Genomic DNA, 16,955 nt, shown 5'->3' on the forward strand with positions numbered 1-16,955 from the left:
GTGTTACTTTTACTATGGTGAGTTGTCTATCTGTTATATCTTATTTTAGTGCATATACTAGAAATTGTGTTTAGAGTATTCTAAAATTGTCATCTGTCAAGGTAGAGAATTATAATAATGTAATCATACAAAGGCAAAGTGTTTTGACTTTGGATTATTTTACTGCTGTCACAAAATTGTGTATTTTTGTATATTCAGGATATTTATCATAAATTCACATGTTTAATCATCAAATTTTGAGATAATTTAATAAAACTTTATTATCTTCACATTCATTGAAGATATTGATGATCCTTATATCTGGGCTTCAGTGTAACACATATTCAGTTTTGCAGTTTCTAGCTGAGCTTACTTTGCATTACTTTTTGAAATGTTTATTTTATGTAGTTTTTTCTTTCAGTTTAAAGGCAGGGAGAAAGAAAGAGAGAGAAAAATTATCTTAAACCAATTTCATTCCCTAAATGCCAACAACAGAACTAGGTCAAACTGAAATTAAGCTCCTGGAACTCAACCGGGGTCCCCCACACAGCAGGCAAGAACCCAAGCACTTGAGACAAGCTTGGCTGTCTTCTAAGGTGCGCATTATCAGGAACCTGGAACTGAGAGAAGAGCCATGGTTCCCATTCACACACTCTGACACGGGATATAGGGGTCCCAACTGGCTTCTTCACCATTATACCAAAATCCACTCCACTTTGCTTTACCTTTAAATGATACTTCTTTTCCAAATTTCTAAGAGTTTATTAATTATAATATATCTATCAAATCATTACTGCATTCCCAACTTGTCAATATTTCCTACTGTTTTAAATCAAAAGGAAGCAGCATAACTATAAGAACAACCTTGAACAACCGAAGATTCTATATTGTATAACACAAATTTCCATAATGAGAATATTGGTGAGGTCTCAGAGCAACGTCCTTTCATTGATTCAGATAAAGACTATGTTTTATACTGCTGCAAGTGTACACGGGGAAGTAGTTGAAGGTCTTGGATTATGGCTCAGCCAGATCTTGTCACCACAGCTAGCAAAATAATGTGTCTTTTATTTAGAAGATTTATTTATGTATGTATGTATTGAAAGGTAGAAAGAGAGGAAGAGATCTTCCATCAGCTGGCATATCCTCCAAATGCCTGTAATAGCAGGAGCTGAGGCAAGCTAAAGCCAGGAGCCAGGAACTACCTTGAGGTCGCCCAAAGCACTTCCAAAAGAACCAAGCAAGGAGTCCAAGTCCTTGGGCTAGCATGTGTGGCTTCGTAGGCACATTATTTGGATCTCAAACTGGAAGCAGTGGTAGGGCTCAATCCCATCTCTCTGATGCAGTTGCAGGGTTCCCCAAAGATGGCTTAACCTGCAGCACAACATCTGCTCTAACTAAGCGCCTTCCTAAAATGTATGCTCAGGCACTTCTTATAAAAACAATGACATATTAATCTGAAGCAGACAAGTTTTTGTAAAATATGCATTTTCTGAGTTGCATTAAATAACCAGAACAGATGTGAACATGAAATTCTATACTGAAGCCCAGAAACTTAATAGTATACACCCAAAGATGTTTAATTGCTATGCCATATTTGAAACTATTAGAATTTTTATGTTTGTCAGTTTTTAAATTTCTAAAGTGCTTTGTGAATACAGGTGGATATGGATACCATCTTCCACAGGAGTGAAAAGAATTAAAACTTGATTAACATTTAAGTTATATTTGAGCAATAATGCTAAAGTATTTTATCCTAACAAAGGACATTTGTGTTGAAGAATTTATCTGGAAGACTGAAGATATTTTCCATATAGTACACTGAATAAGGAATGATTACTTTTAAAATGGTAGAAGCTAATGTTGGAAAGTCAAATTCATAGAAATGATGGCGATAGGGTGATAGTATTTCTTACGGATTCCTTCATTCAACTGTAGCAAGCATTTCATAAGACCAGCATTACTTCTGTTTTACTGATAAGGAAATCAGCTACATTTCAGTCACACGGCTGATATCATGTGATGCTGTCCCATGCTGGTGTCTGGAGGATACAAGCAAGGGGAAGGTTTGAAAACTGTCTGTTTCCTCTCTAGAAATTCCATTTTTCAATTACTAAATCCAAAAGATTCAATGAAGTAGTACAAGAATTTAGCAGCATGGTTGAAGTCCATTTGATTAGGAAGTCTTTCTATGACTAGGAACAGAATCGCTTTGGCATACGCATAAAGAATCTACACATCCATCCTCAAATTTAGCAATTCGAAGCAGTTAGCTACACGGACAGTTTTGTATGCATTGCTAAATGCAGACACAAAAACTGCATTTGCAAAAAGAGGAAACCCAGTTAAACTAGGTTGCAAATTTGGCCCTAATTTAGCGTAGCATTTGTGATACATATAGGTTAGAGTGACATTTATATAATGGTGTGAAATATGAGAAAGTTCCAATGCTAGACACAAAGACTTTTTAAAATTGCTTTTGCCTACTTCAGTTGGTTTTAAAAAACGGGAGGAAGAATTTGGTTTTTCAAATGATGGGAAGTCTTTAAGGATGTTGGAACACTGTTCAGTCCCCTGGGGTTCTGCCTGCTGTACAATTTTAAATGTCTTTTAGCTAAAAAATTGGCCAACAAGGGAAACATAGAGATGAAATATCTTCTTCCTTATCTGGGAAGCGAGAAACTATCAGGGCTAACATACTCTAATTGTGATAGTCAAATAAACGGTCAGCTTTGGGGACTAGGAAATCACAAACTTCCTCTTTAATATCTCTATAAAACTAGGATAACTACTTACACCTTAAATTTATTTTGGAAGTATTGTCATTTTACTAGGTTTTGGATGTGAATTTCAGCCCACAAAACAGCGAGAAGTGAGATCAGGTATAAGCCATGTTTCACATAAATGCTGCAGTCATGGCACCTGAAACTATTTGCATTTCTCCACCAAACACCACTGGAGGGCAGTGTTTTCTCCTCTGGGAACAGACCAGGGTTTTAGCTGGAGACAACTAATGTGTTAAGAAGGCATCTGGATTATGGAAAGTAAGTTGTATTTTTCATTCATACTGTTCTTGGATTTATTCCCTCCAATTTACATGTCATCCAAGTTGCTGTTTGTCATACTATCAGCCAAATTAACAGTACCCTGAATCAGGAGATTATCTATAATAATTGCAATTTGGGAGTCTTACATGCAGCTTGCTAGTGACTGGGAACTATGCAGTTTATTTTGTTAGTACACATAACAAATGAAAAATGCATATGATTAGATCATTTCTCACTTGGGGATTTTTTTTAACTTTTTCCATTTTTTACTTGGGAATTTCTATATTTCATTTTTTGTTAGAATAAAATGTATTCATATTTGTCACCAAATCAACAACAGTGTTTTCTAGAGCCTTCTTCTAAAAGATTATTTGCTTTATTTTTATAATATGATTTATTCCCTTGGGACTGCGTGGAAAATTTAGGTAATTTTTATTCTTAAAAAATATTTTATTGCTGAGCATTAAGTGATAACATTATAGTTATATTCTCATTAGTTGAACAATTATACTAAAGTATATAATACAATTTGATAGTGTATACATCCATTTAATATTTATTTAAAGGCACATAACACTGACTTCTTTCCATTGCAATAATCAAGTTTCATTGTTAAAAAATGAAAATATCACATATAGTGGCTGTGATGTGATCTAAAAATTGCTGTTTTTGCAAGGTCAACATATAATTTTGTTCTAATGATATGTTTTTCTAATAAAATATCTAGCAGTTAACCTGAAACTTCATCAAAATAATTTAAAATAATCAATCACTTGGGAAAAACGTAATAACCAATGTTTGTGCTACAAACATTTAAAAATATTATTTTATTTTAAGAATGTTATTTCTGACTATAAAAGTAATACATGTTCATTGTGGAAATCATTGAAATAATAAAATGAAAATCATCTATAATCTCATTATAAACAGTTCATTTTTTTAGAGTACATCATTGTGGCATATTTTCTACATAACTAGTATATATTAAAATAATTAGGGTATATGAAATTACACATTTGTCACTAAAATTTTTTTCTTAGACCTTTCATGTTTTCCATGCACCATAATGTACCTAACAAGTTCCCTAATAATACATATTTAGTGATTTCTAATTATTTTACATTATACACAGTGCTATGAGGAACATCTCTGTGGGTAAGTATTTGAATAGCTCTATAATTATTTCCTACAGATAAATTTCCAAACAGTGACTTCAGAGACAATTAGTTTTTACAAATTTGGATACATAAGTCAAAACATCTCCCAAAATGGACACATATGACTATCTACATTTTATCTATACCACGTGTAATCATCTTTCATTTAATCTGTAAAAAAATATATATATTAGTTGTTATTTTCCTTACTTGAGAAATCCGTTATACTGGGTGGGCTTATTTGCCATTTATATTATCTTTTTTTTTTTTTTTTTTTTAAGCTTTATTCATGGGACCAGCATTGTGGCATAGTGGTTAAAGTTGCAATCTGCAACTGTGGCATCACATATGGGCATTGGTTCCAGTCCTGGCTGCTCCACTTTTTTTTTTTTTTAAGATTCATTTATTTTTATTAAAAAGGCAGATTAACAGAGAGAAGATAAGACAGAAAAAAAGATTCTCCAACCACTGGTTCACTCCCCAAATGGCTGCCTAAACAATGCAAAGCCACAAGCCAGGAGCTTCTTTCAGGTCTCCCACATGTGTGTACAGGGTCCCAGGGCTTTGGGCCAACCTCTGCTGCTTTCCCAGGTGACAAACAAGGAACTGGATGGGAAGTAGAGCAGCCAGGACATGATGCCCATATGAGATACTGGTGCTTGAAAGTGGAAGATTAGCCTGTTGAGCCACAGCACCAGCCCCTGCTCCACTTCTTATTCAGCTCCCTGCTAATGGCCTGGGAAAGCAGCTGAGAAAGCCAAAGAGTTTGTGTCCCCACACACGTGAGAGGCCTGGAGAAGCTCCTTGGTTTGAGTAGGCCCAGCCCTGACCATTTAGGCTATCTGGGGAGAAGCCAGTAGACAGAAGATCCCTCTTTGTGTTTCTCTAAACCCAGCTTTTCAAAAAAATAAATCCTTTAGAAAAAAATATTATTGTGTATACAACTTTTCAAGTTAATCTTTATATAAGTGAATTTTTAAAAATCGTTATTAGAAAGGCAGATATGCACAGAGAAAGATCCTCCGTCCACTGATTTACTCCCCAACTGGCCACAACAGCCGGAGCTGTGCCGATCCGAAGCCAGGATCCCAGAGCTTTTCCAGGTCTCCCACACAGGAGCAGGGTCCCAAGGCTTTGAGCCATCCTCAACTGCTTTCCCAGGGCACAAACAGGGAGCTGGATGGGAAGTGGGGCCGTCGGGATTAGAACCAGCACCAAGATCAGATCCCAGCACATGCAAGGCAAGCACTTTAGCTACTAGTCTACTGCACCGGGCCCCTATATTTGTGATTTTTAAATCATGTTTTAAAATTATCAATTTCTCTAATGCTTTTTTATTTCTACCCTTATTTGTATATTAGGAAAAGCTTCCTCAAAAAAAACTTGCTATTATTTTTTTTGGTATATTTGATGACTTTAATTTTTTTCATGTTTTAATGCATCTGGTGCCTTAATAAATCTGAATTTGCTTTAGCATGTGAGATGCATATCTGATCATTTTTCTAATGGTTAAGAAATAGTCTTTACATGTTTTGTGAGAACTACACTTCTTTCCTATTGAGCTAAGAAGAGTGAATTCAGCTTCTAAAAGTTTTTTTCCTCTAATATGTGCTCCTGATATGAGCTTGTGCTTCACTGATTTCTTCCAGTGTTTAAATTACACACTGATACTCCTGGTATAGCAATTCTTCATTCAATTTCACCCCCCCCAAAAAAATTCTTTGTCATTCTTAACTATTTATTCTTTCATGTACTTCAGAATTACTTCATTAAGAACATTCATTTGAGAACATATGTCTTGCTATGGAAAAGTGCCCAAGATATTAAGTGAAGAACAGTATGTATAATATTATTCGTCTTCTAATTATAAAAAAAGCCAAATAAAAGAAGTGTCTCTGTGCATGTCTTTGTGTATGTATCTGCTTTAAAGAAATACACGAAAGTTCTGGAAGAATAAGCAATAAAACTTATCAACAATGGTAAGCTTTGGTGAGTGGAATTAGACTTCGGAAATTTTCAGTTTTTGGAAAGCTTTTATCATCTTTAATGGATTTCTGATTTTTATTGATTTGAAAGGCAGAGAGAGAGAAATCTTGCATCTCTTGAACTCACATTGCAAACGCCAACAACAACCAAGGGCTGAGCCAGGAACAAGAAGGAAGCAGGAGTTTCATCTGGGTCTCCCGTGTGGGTGTCAGGAGCCCAAGGACTTCAGGCTGGCTCCCAGGATTCATTAGCAGGATGCTGGATAGGAAGCAGAAGTGCTGGGACTCAAATAGTAGTGGTTTAACTTGCTGTGCCAAAACACGCACCCCAATTAAAACAGAATAAATAAACGGAGTCATGTTTACAATAGTGTCATTTACTCTTATATGGATACTTTTCAAAAAATGTTATACTCCTCAGTAGTTTGATATTTTCTTTATATGAAACCTACACTCATTGTGTATGTATATTTATATATACATATATATCTGATACCTAGAGATATAAAGATATATCAATATATTGCATAAGTGCTCCTGTGAGTAAATAATTTCATTGAATATAATTTATAATTTTTTTGGCCTCTAAATAACTGAAGGGAATTCTTGATTTTTCATGTTTTTTCTACTGTAATCTTAAAGATACCACTAAATGAATTTGGTCACTGCAAGGTAATCAGTTCATATTCAGGCTAAAATGATCTGTTCTGAGATGAGTCTTTAGCATAGCACTGAAGTCACCACTTGAGGGGTTCACATCCAATAGCAGAGTACATGGGTTCAAGCCCCAGCTACTCAGGCTTCCAATCCTGCTTCCTGCTAATGTGCAACTTGGGAAGCAGCAAATGATGGCTCTGATACCTGGGTTCCTGCCAAATACGTACAAGATTCATATGGAGTTCCAGGCTTCTGGCTTTGGCTTGGTCCATCCCTGCCTGTTGTGGACATACAGAGAAAGAATCACAGATAGAAGATGTGGTGGTCTCTATGTGTGTCTCTGCCTTTCAAATGACATAAAACAAGGAAAATATTTTGAAATTACTTTGTTAATATTTAAAATCATTGGTTATTTTAAAAACAAATGAACATTTGATGGTGTGTTAGCTTATTACAAAAAACATTTATTTATTTATGTTGGAAAGGCAGATTTACAGGGAGAAGGACTGATAAAAGCTCTTCTATCTGCTGGTTCATTCCCCAACTGGCTGCAACTGCCAGAGTTAATATTTAAAATTATTCGTTATTTTTAAAACAAAACAAATGAATACTTAATGGTTAACGGGGTGCTTTTTGTTGAAGATTTTAAAATTTTTGTTGGAAAGGCATAATTTTTTTACATTTTATTATTATTATTATTATTATTATTATTATTATCTCATGATACAATTCCATAGGCTCCTGGCATTTCCCTTATCCCTTCCCCAATTCCCTCCCCCCCACCTAGTTCCTCTATATAATTACTACTAAAGTACAGTTCTTCATACACAGTCATATGTCCATAATTGCGGGCATGGACAATGGCAGAGAGTCCAGCATCCTATTGTCAAGATATAGTGAACAGTTTCATTGTAAGTCCATCTTTGTCTGGAAGTAGAAATGCATACTACGTTGTGTCCTCACATCTGGATGTTAGTCTCCATTTCACAGCTACTGTACATCCCCTCAAATGAAAAGTCATGATACAAAATCAACAATAGAAAGAAAAATAGAAATTTACAATGCCATGAAGTTAAATGACATGTTACTAGATATGACAGTTTCCATTACACAGCTACTATACATCCCCTTAAATAAAAAACCACAAAACAAAATCAACATCAGGGAGAAAAAAGAAATTAACAAGACCATGAAGCTAAATAACATGCTACTAAATGACTAATGTGTAGCTGAAGAAATGAAAATCAAGAACCTTCTTGAAGAAAATGATGCTACTGTATGATCTAGGAGTCACTGAATGATTTAATCAGAAGGAAGTGTTTTGAAGAGATGAAACTAACAGAAAACAACAAAACCCATGCGATATAGTTTCCACTGATTTTTGTTGAAGTGTGTCTCTTCTAGACAATAAATAGATGGGTTTTGTTTTTCAATCCAGTCTACTAATCTATGATGGTTGATTGAGCTTAAGCCATTTACATTCAGGGTTAATACGTATGGATGGTACTTTGGTCCTGTCATTTTAGGAATGGGTTGTTCATTGGTTTAGTCTTCTGTTGTCATTTTACTGGGATGTTCTTCCCATTTGCCTTTGGTTTTGTTTGGTGCTATTCCTCTTCTCTGTCAAGAGAACATCTTGAAGTGTCCTTTGTAGCGCAGGTTTGGAAGAGGCAAATTCTTTTAGCTTTTCTTTACTGTGGAAGAATTTCATTTCATTTTCAAAGACAAAAGAAAGCTTTGCTGGTTATATTATCCTAGGCTGACATTTTTTTTCTTTTAGAATCTGGAATATGTCACTCCATTCTCTTCTTGCCTGTAGAGTTTCCTGTGAGAGATCTCCTGTGAGTTTAATTGGTATTCCTTTACATGTCAATTGATTTTTTTCACGTGCACATGTAAGGATCTTTTCCTTATGTTCAATTGAAGAGAACCTGAAGATCATGTGTCTTGGTGAAGATCACTTTTGATCAAGCCTGTTGGGAGTTCTGTGCCCCTCCTGGATCTTGTTTCCCAATTCTTTCTCTAGATCAGGGAAATTTTCCTTTATTATTTCATTAAATACATTTGCAAACTCAGCTTCTCTTTCTGTACCTTCTGGGACTCCCATAACTCTTATATTTGGCCTCTTCATAGTGTCTTTCCATTTTTGAATACTTTTTTTGGCCTGATCCAGCTCTGCTTCCAATTTTTTGTTTGCTTCCCCCGATGACAGGAAATATCTTCCAATTCTGAGATTCTTTCTTCTGCTTGCTTCATTCTATTTTGGAGACTCTCCATTGTACTTTTAGTTTGCTCTACTGTGTTCTTAATTTCTGATATACCAGCCTTGATTTGTTTTATTGCTTCCTTAAATTCTTTGAACTCTTGTATGTGCTTCTCATTGTTGATCAGAATCTTTAAAATGAGTCTTTTGAATTCTGTGTGCCCCATTTTCTCGATGTTTTACTCAGTGAACTCTGAGATTGGCATAGGGTTTTGCTCCTTTGCAGGGAAGTTTTCAGTAATCTTCATTGTGCTTTTGTCTCTTCTTTTGTGCTTGGTCATTGCACTTCTGGTTAGCAGAGTCTTCTCCTTGGGACAGGTTTCTAAGCTATGTCACCCACAGGTCTACAATGCGATTTTAGTTATTTCAGTTGGTACACAACTCTTTGTTTGCAGCCACTTGTGCCACAACCGCCAGCAAGTTCCAGGTCTGGGTTCTTATGTTAGATTTCCACCATGGTCTCCACAGCCTGGCTCCTGGCTCACCACTCTCCACCTCCTGTGATACCGTGCTGAGGCTGCACCATTGTCTCTTCAACCTTTATCCCACTTCCAGTTGGAACAGGTACCAGGATTAGAGAGAAGCCACGCATCCTATATGCTTAGGTTGTTGATGGCACTGATCTTGTCGGAACCTGTTGGACGTTAGGTCTGGGTGCCACACGGACCTATTTTGACCCGTACGATGCCATAGGTGGTATTATTTTCCAGCGGGACCAGTGCTATTTATGGACCTCTGTGAGTTCTTGCGAGCTCAGCACATGTGCAGTTCACTGTTGTCCCCTGCAGTCCTAAAGCGTTTGCCACAGTGTATAAAATGGCACCTGACCTACCACTACTAGAGTTCTTGATCTGCTGGCCGTCAGGTCTTAGGGCTACCCAGACCTGTCTTGGGTGGAACCTGTAGAATACCACGTTGCTGCAATTCACAGAGCCAGAAATGAGTTCATTCCCAGCTCAGCATATGCTCAGTCCTTTCCCTTGCCTTTGCCTCCTTATGGCTCTAGGGGGATGACCGGGTTGTGAAATCCACCCTGTTCTCGCACTGTCCGTCTGGGATCTGCTGCTCTGCCTCTGCTCCTCGTCAAATCAAACAGACCAGCAGGATGGACAGTTCTTTGTCTGGGTTCACCTCCCAAGTTCCCAGTGAAAGTCCCTTCCCACCTGGTTGCTGGCGGAGTTCCGGCTGCTGGTGGAGTTCAGATTGCTGTTAGCTGAATGCCGCTGGAGTATCAGTCACTGCAACACGACACCATTGTGTCCGCTGCTTTCCTGTGTCTGTCAGTCTCCAGGTACCCCTCTGCTGTTGTTCTGTCCTTTCCTGTTTCCTGGAATATGTCCTCTCTGCTTCATCCTGATTAAATGTTTTTCCGTCCGTTTAAACGTGTCCTTATCCTATTCCGCCATCTTGATTCTCTTGGAAAGGCATATTTACATGGACAAGGAGAAATAAAAGATCTTCCATCTGCTGGTTCACTCCGCAAATGGTTGCAATGGTCAAAGATGAGTTGACCTGAAGCCAGGAACTTCTTCCAAGTTTCCCACATTGGTGTAGATCCCAAGAGGTTAGCCATCCTCTACTGCTTTCCCAGAACATAAAGCAGAGAGCTGGATTGGAAGTAGAGCAGCAAGGGAGTGAACTAGCATCCGTTTTGGGATTCCAGGGCCTGCAGATGGAGTATTATCTTGTTGAGCCACCACACTGGCCCCTAAAATTATTGGTTTGTGCGGAAATACTGTAATTTCAGTCAGTGCAACTGTCTTTATGTGACTTTTTTTGAATTTTGTAAACAAGTTTTGAGAAACTATCTATTATAGGAAATAGGCTATAATATAAATAATTACAGAACATAGTATCTTATTTTCTGAAAAGATTATAAAGAGGTAATGAACACAAAATAATTATTAGTATGGATAGGATTTCATGAATAATTTATAAGAACCTAGACAAACAAGAAAAAATAGATATGAACTATTTTGAGCCCTATAGACTTTCCGTATTTGCCAAGGATGTTTTATATATTTTTTCTTCTCAAAAAAAGAAAAATGGTTTATCGTTATTATTTCTGACTACAAATATATTGTTACAAAAATATTTAAATATAGAAAAAAGCATGTTCTCAAAATCAACCATTATGTTATCATCCAAAAAAATATCATAGATAAACTTTTGCTTATTCTTCAAGAATTATGTTGACACTGGATACATTTATTTAAAAAGAGACCACATTATATAATATACACGCACACACACACATACATAAGCAATTTTATAGTTCTTTTTCACTCTTAATGTATGCCCACTACACTTCATTAATGTCACAAATAATAGCTCTTCATGATTATTTTTTAAATATTTCTTTTTATTTTATTTTATTTTATTTTTTATTTTATTTTATTACAAAGTCAGATATACAGAGAGGAGGAGAGACAGAGAGGAAGATCTTCCATCCGATGTTTCACTCCCTAAGTGAGCTGCAACGGCCGGTGCGCGCCGATCCAAAGCCGGGAACCTGGAACCTCTTCCGGGTCTCCCACGCGGGTGCAGGGTCCCAAGGCCTTGGGCCGTCCTCGACTGCTTTCCCAGGCCACAAGCAGGGAGCTGGATGGGAAGTGGAGCTGCCGGGATTAGAACCGGCGCCCATATGGGATCCCGGGGCGTTCAAGGCGAGGACTTTAGCCGCTAGGCCACGCCGCCGGGCCCGTCATGATTATTTTTTAGGATAGCTGTTTACTTTTTATTTATTTAAAAGCAGAGAGAAACATTTTCCAACTACTAATTCACTTCCTAATCTGGTACAACAGACACCAGGGTTAGGCAGGCTGAAGTCAGGAGCAAGAACTCCATCTTGGTCGCCCATGTGGGTCGCAGGGATTCCAGGTGCTTCCCAGGATTCACGCTAGCAGGAAGCTGGACTGCAAGAGGCATTCTGATGGCATGCTGGTGTCTCAGGCATTGACTTCACTGCTGTGGCACAACAGCAGCCCCCATCACGCGTGTATTTTTAATCTACTCAAGGTTTCTTTTTCTTTAGAAATAAGTTAAAGATTTACCTAATTTCCCCACCTGATTAATTAATATTTCCATAGTATTTTTGAACAATCCTTATATTCTCCATTAAATGTTGAGGCTTATTATAACCTAGTTCTAGACTTTGTCTTCTATTTGGGTGTTCTTTACTAGCTGTGTGATTGTGAGAAATTGTTCAGGCTTCGACGCAATTGTGCTATATAACACACAGACTTTCTGATCTCAGTGCTTTACAACCACAATTCATTCATGTCCCTCTCCGGAGTATTTGAGTCAGTTATGACACTGCGGTGTTTGCCTACACACCTAGAGACCTTTCTCCAGACTATAGGTTAGCTTTGTAACAGCCCACCTGTCTCTGTTTTCAGGCTGAAGCAACAACAGGTCCCTGGAACATATTCTTTTCAGGAGAGACAAAAGGAGTTCAAGAGGGCTGGCAGAAACTTTCCACACTTGTTTAACTCTACTCAACAACAGTCTTTTTTACACACACTGCATGTAGAAATCATGCAGGAATGAACCGTTAGTGAATAGAAACTGAAAGAGAAGGAAAAATCATAAGCAAATAATATTACCTGCCACTCTAAGCTATCTATATTGTCTATTTGAAAATAAAAAAGATTTAATCATCTATTTAAAAGATAGAGTTGTGGGGCCTGGTGCGGCTAAAGCCCTCACCTTGAACGTGCCGGGATCCCATGTGGGGGCCTGTCTTGGTCCCAGTAGCCTCCCTTCCCATCCAGCTCCCTGCTTGTGGCCTTGAAAAGCAGCAGTGGATGGCCCAAGAACTTGAGACCATGCACCCACATGGGAAACCCAGAAGAAACTCCTGGCTCCTGGCTTCGGATTGGCTCAGCTCCGGTCGTTGCGGTCACTTGGGAAATGAATCATTGGAGGGAAGATCTTCTCTCCAAGTCTGTCTGACTTTGCAATAAATAAATAAATAAATCTTTTTTAAAAATTGCACAGAGAAAGACAGGGAGAGACAGCGAGGTATCTGGGTACTTTCTGCTGCTTTCTCAGGAGCATTAGCAAAAAGTTGGATCAGAAGTGAAGCCAAGCCAAACCAGTGCTCACATGGGATGCTGGTTTTACAAATGGTAACTTCACAGGCACACAGGCGCTTACCTAGCTTTATTTTCTAAATGTTTCCTCCATGTCAAAATAGGATAATTGCATGGATTCAATGATAAAATGGGATAATTGGGAAGATTCAAATGCATAGGTAATAAATACCAAAACATTGCACCTGGTATTTAAAGATTTATTTATCTTCATTGGAAAGGCAGATTTACATAAAGTAGGAGAGACAGAAAGAAAGTTCTTCCATCCATTGGTTCACTCCCTAAGTGGCGGCAGTGGCTGGAACTTACTGATCCTATCTGAAGCCAGGAACTTCCTCCAGGTCTCCTACATGGGTGCAGAGTCTCAAGGCCTTGGGCCATCCTCAACTGCTTTCCCAGGTCATAAGCAAAGAGCTAGAAAGGAAGTGGAGCAGGCAGGACACAAACCGGAACTCATTGTGGGATCCTGGTGCTTACAAGGCAAGGATTTAGCCACAGAGCCAACTCACTGGGCTCAAAACTGACATTTAATAATTCAATAAATATTTTGTTTGTTTCCAAACAATATGCCACATGAATTACTACAGCTGTAGAAGGAAAGATTAGTTCCTACCCTTTCACTTTTTTTAAAGATTTATTTATTTACTTGAAAGGCAGAATGATTAAGGGGAAGGGAGACAGAGAGGTAGCTTTCATTTGCTGATTCATACTGCAATTAAATTGAAGAACAAGTTGTTCCACAATCTATAAAAATATAGCAATTTTCTTTTTTATTGAAAAATTTAAAATGTACACTGTACCATTTGGCAAATTATTTGAGATGGTCAGTATCCTGGAAGAAAAACCCTAAAACTCAAGTTAAGACAAGTATCCTACAGCAAATTATTCTCAGAGGGTATTTTTCCTAGCTGTTAAAATTTGGTCAGAATGTGTGGGTTTCAAACCAGCTCTGCTTCTGAGTCTAGTTTCCTGCTAATGTGCACTCCAGGAAGTAGCAGGTCACAGTTTCAGCAGCTGGGTTCCTGCCCTTCATTGGAAGCCTGGATGGAAATACCAGCTCACAGGTTTGGCCAGGGCAAGTTCCTGGTTTTTGTTGGTATTTGGGAAGTGAACTTTTGTATGGGATCTCTCTCTTTTCCTTTCTCTGTGTGTGTGTGTCTTCCTCTCCTAAGTAAAAAATTAATTAATTAAAATTTAAATGGTACTCAAGAGAAGCAAATGCAAGGGACACTTGTAAATACTCAAATACAAATGGGCCCCCAACTTACAGTGGTATGATATTCTTATTTGATGATGATGCAAGCAATATGCATACGGTGAAAACCTTGCCTTGAATTTTGAATTTTGATCATATCCTGGGATAGCAATATGCATTATGAAATTCTACAGTCCAAATCATTCACTCAATCACACTGGTCAAACCAGTGACTTGTGGTGCACTGTGTTGCAAAGCAATGTTTGATAGGTTAGGTTACTACATTTTGAATAGGGCTTTTTCTACAAATTTTCATGTGCTGAAAGGTTGGTCTCCTAAGCAGTGGTATTGAAAAGTGGTAGACTGGCCCTGTGAGATGGTCTAGCGCCTAAGGTCCTCGCCTTGAACGCGCCCAGATCCCATGTGGGCGCCAGTTCTAACTCCGGCGACTTCACTTCCCATCCAGCTCCCTGCTTGTGGCCTGGGAAAGCAATTGAGGTCAACCCAAAGCCTTGGGACCCTGCACCCGAGTGGGAGACCTGGAGGAAGCTCTTGGCTCCTGGCTTCGGATTGGCACAGCACTGGCCGATGCAGTCACTTGGGGAGTGAATCATCGGACTGAAGATCTTCCCCTCTGTCTCTCCATGTCTGACTTTGCAATAAAAATTAAAATAAATCTATTTTTTAAAAAGTGGTAGATCTTTAAGAGATGAAGCAAATGAAACTGATTAGAACCATTTCTCTGATGGGATTAGTGTGCTTCTCACAAAATCAGGTTAGTTTCTCCAAGTGTACATTGTTGTGTACACATGTTTTCACCTAGTTTTCTCCGGGATCCTGCTGCTTCACTTGCACATATGCCCCTTCCATACATGACTGGTTCCTTTGCTGCTCCTCTGCTATGTTGCAACATAGTTAAAGGGCCCTTACCAGGATACCTGAGCTATGCTTTCAGACTTGATAATCACAAGCTAAAGAAACTCCTTCCTGGGACAACACTGTTGCTGCACAGGCTAACCCTCCAGTCTATGGTGTCAGCATCCCATCAGGGCACCAGTTCATATCCTGCCTACTCCATTTCCCATTTCTATTTATAGCCTGGGAAATCAGCAGAGGATGGACCAAAGCCTTGGGACTCTGCACCCATGTGGGAGACCTAATTTAGGCTTCAGGACAGCTGCTACAGCCATTTGGGGAGTGAACCAGCAAATAAAAGACTTTCAGACCTGGCGCAACAGCATAGTGGTTAAAGTCCTCGCCTTGCATACCCGGGATCCCGGCGGCCCTTGCTTCCCATCCAGCTCCCCGCTTGTGGCCTGGGAAAGCAGTCGAGGACAACTCAAACCCTTGGGACCCTGCACCCGCATGGGAGACCCAGAAGAATCTCTGGTATCCTGGCTTCAGATTAGCTCAGCTCTAGCCATTGTGGTCACTTGGGGAGTGAACCATCGGACAGAAGGTCTTCCTCTCTGTCTCTCCTCGTCTCTGTATATCCGCCTTTCAATAAAAATAAAAAATAAATCTTTTTTAAAAAATCATACATTTTTTAATAAAAAATAAATAAAAGACTTTCTCTCAATATCTGCTTCTCTCTGTAAATCTGCCTTCCAAACAAAAATTTTATAGACAAATCTTAAAACGAAACTCCTTTTTAAATCATCTGCTTATATATTTTGCATAGCAACATGAAACAAATATAGGTGTATTAAGTGCAGTATAAACTTATAATGTCTTCAATTTATGATGGATTTATCAAGACATAATCCTAATCCATAATCTGCATAAAATTGTGTAAAAATGTGTAGGCAAGTGGGAGGAGACCTGATAGAGGAGCTTGGAGAACTCCTCCGTCAGGATGCAGTCCCTGTAGGTGAGTGCAAGAGTCAAGACTGGGAGCAATCCAGACCAAGATAGTTACAGTACCACTAGCATACATGTAGGTCAGGTCTGGGGGGATGTCAGGCTGCACCATTTTATAACACCCACTGGCAGATGTGACAACTAGGACAGAGTTCAGGACAGGCCACGTTGGGCTACAACACTAACCAGTCCACATTAGGGCCGGGACTGGGATAGTCCAGGCTGGGCTAGATTGCAGCACCCACCAGCAGGAAGGGAACTGGGAGCAGGCCAGGCTACAACACCTGCTGGAAAATGCCAACATTGGGGGAGGGCATGCCAGACCAGGCCACAGCACCCATCAGTACTTGTGAGACCTAGGTGGGTAGCACAGGCTCCCCAGCTGGGCCATTGCTCCCACTGGTGAGTGTGAGTGAATGTGGTGAGTGTGGGAAGGTGGCAGACCAAGCTGTGCAGGGCTACAAAACCCGTGAGCTTGGTTAGGGGGAGAGTCAAGCTGAGCTAAGCAACCATATCCACTGGTGTATACATGAACCAGATTAAGAGCAGGTTGGTTGGGCTTTGCCCCAGAATCAGGTGGCAAATGATAGGAATGAAAGGTAAGTCTTGTCAAGCTAGATTGTAGAGCCACCTGGAAATTAAAAGATCTAGGTCTGGGAGTGGGCCTATTAGGGAAATGTGGGCACCTCTCTGATGGGTTGCAGCTCCCACTGGTGAG

This window comes from Ochotona princeps, chromosome 5 (genome assembly GCF_030435755.1).
Source record: "Ochotona princeps isolate mOchPri1 chromosome 5, mOchPri1.hap1, whole genome shotgun sequence".
Classification (NCBI taxonomy): Eukaryota; Metazoa; Chordata; class Mammalia; order Lagomorpha; family Ochotonidae; genus Ochotona; species Ochotona princeps.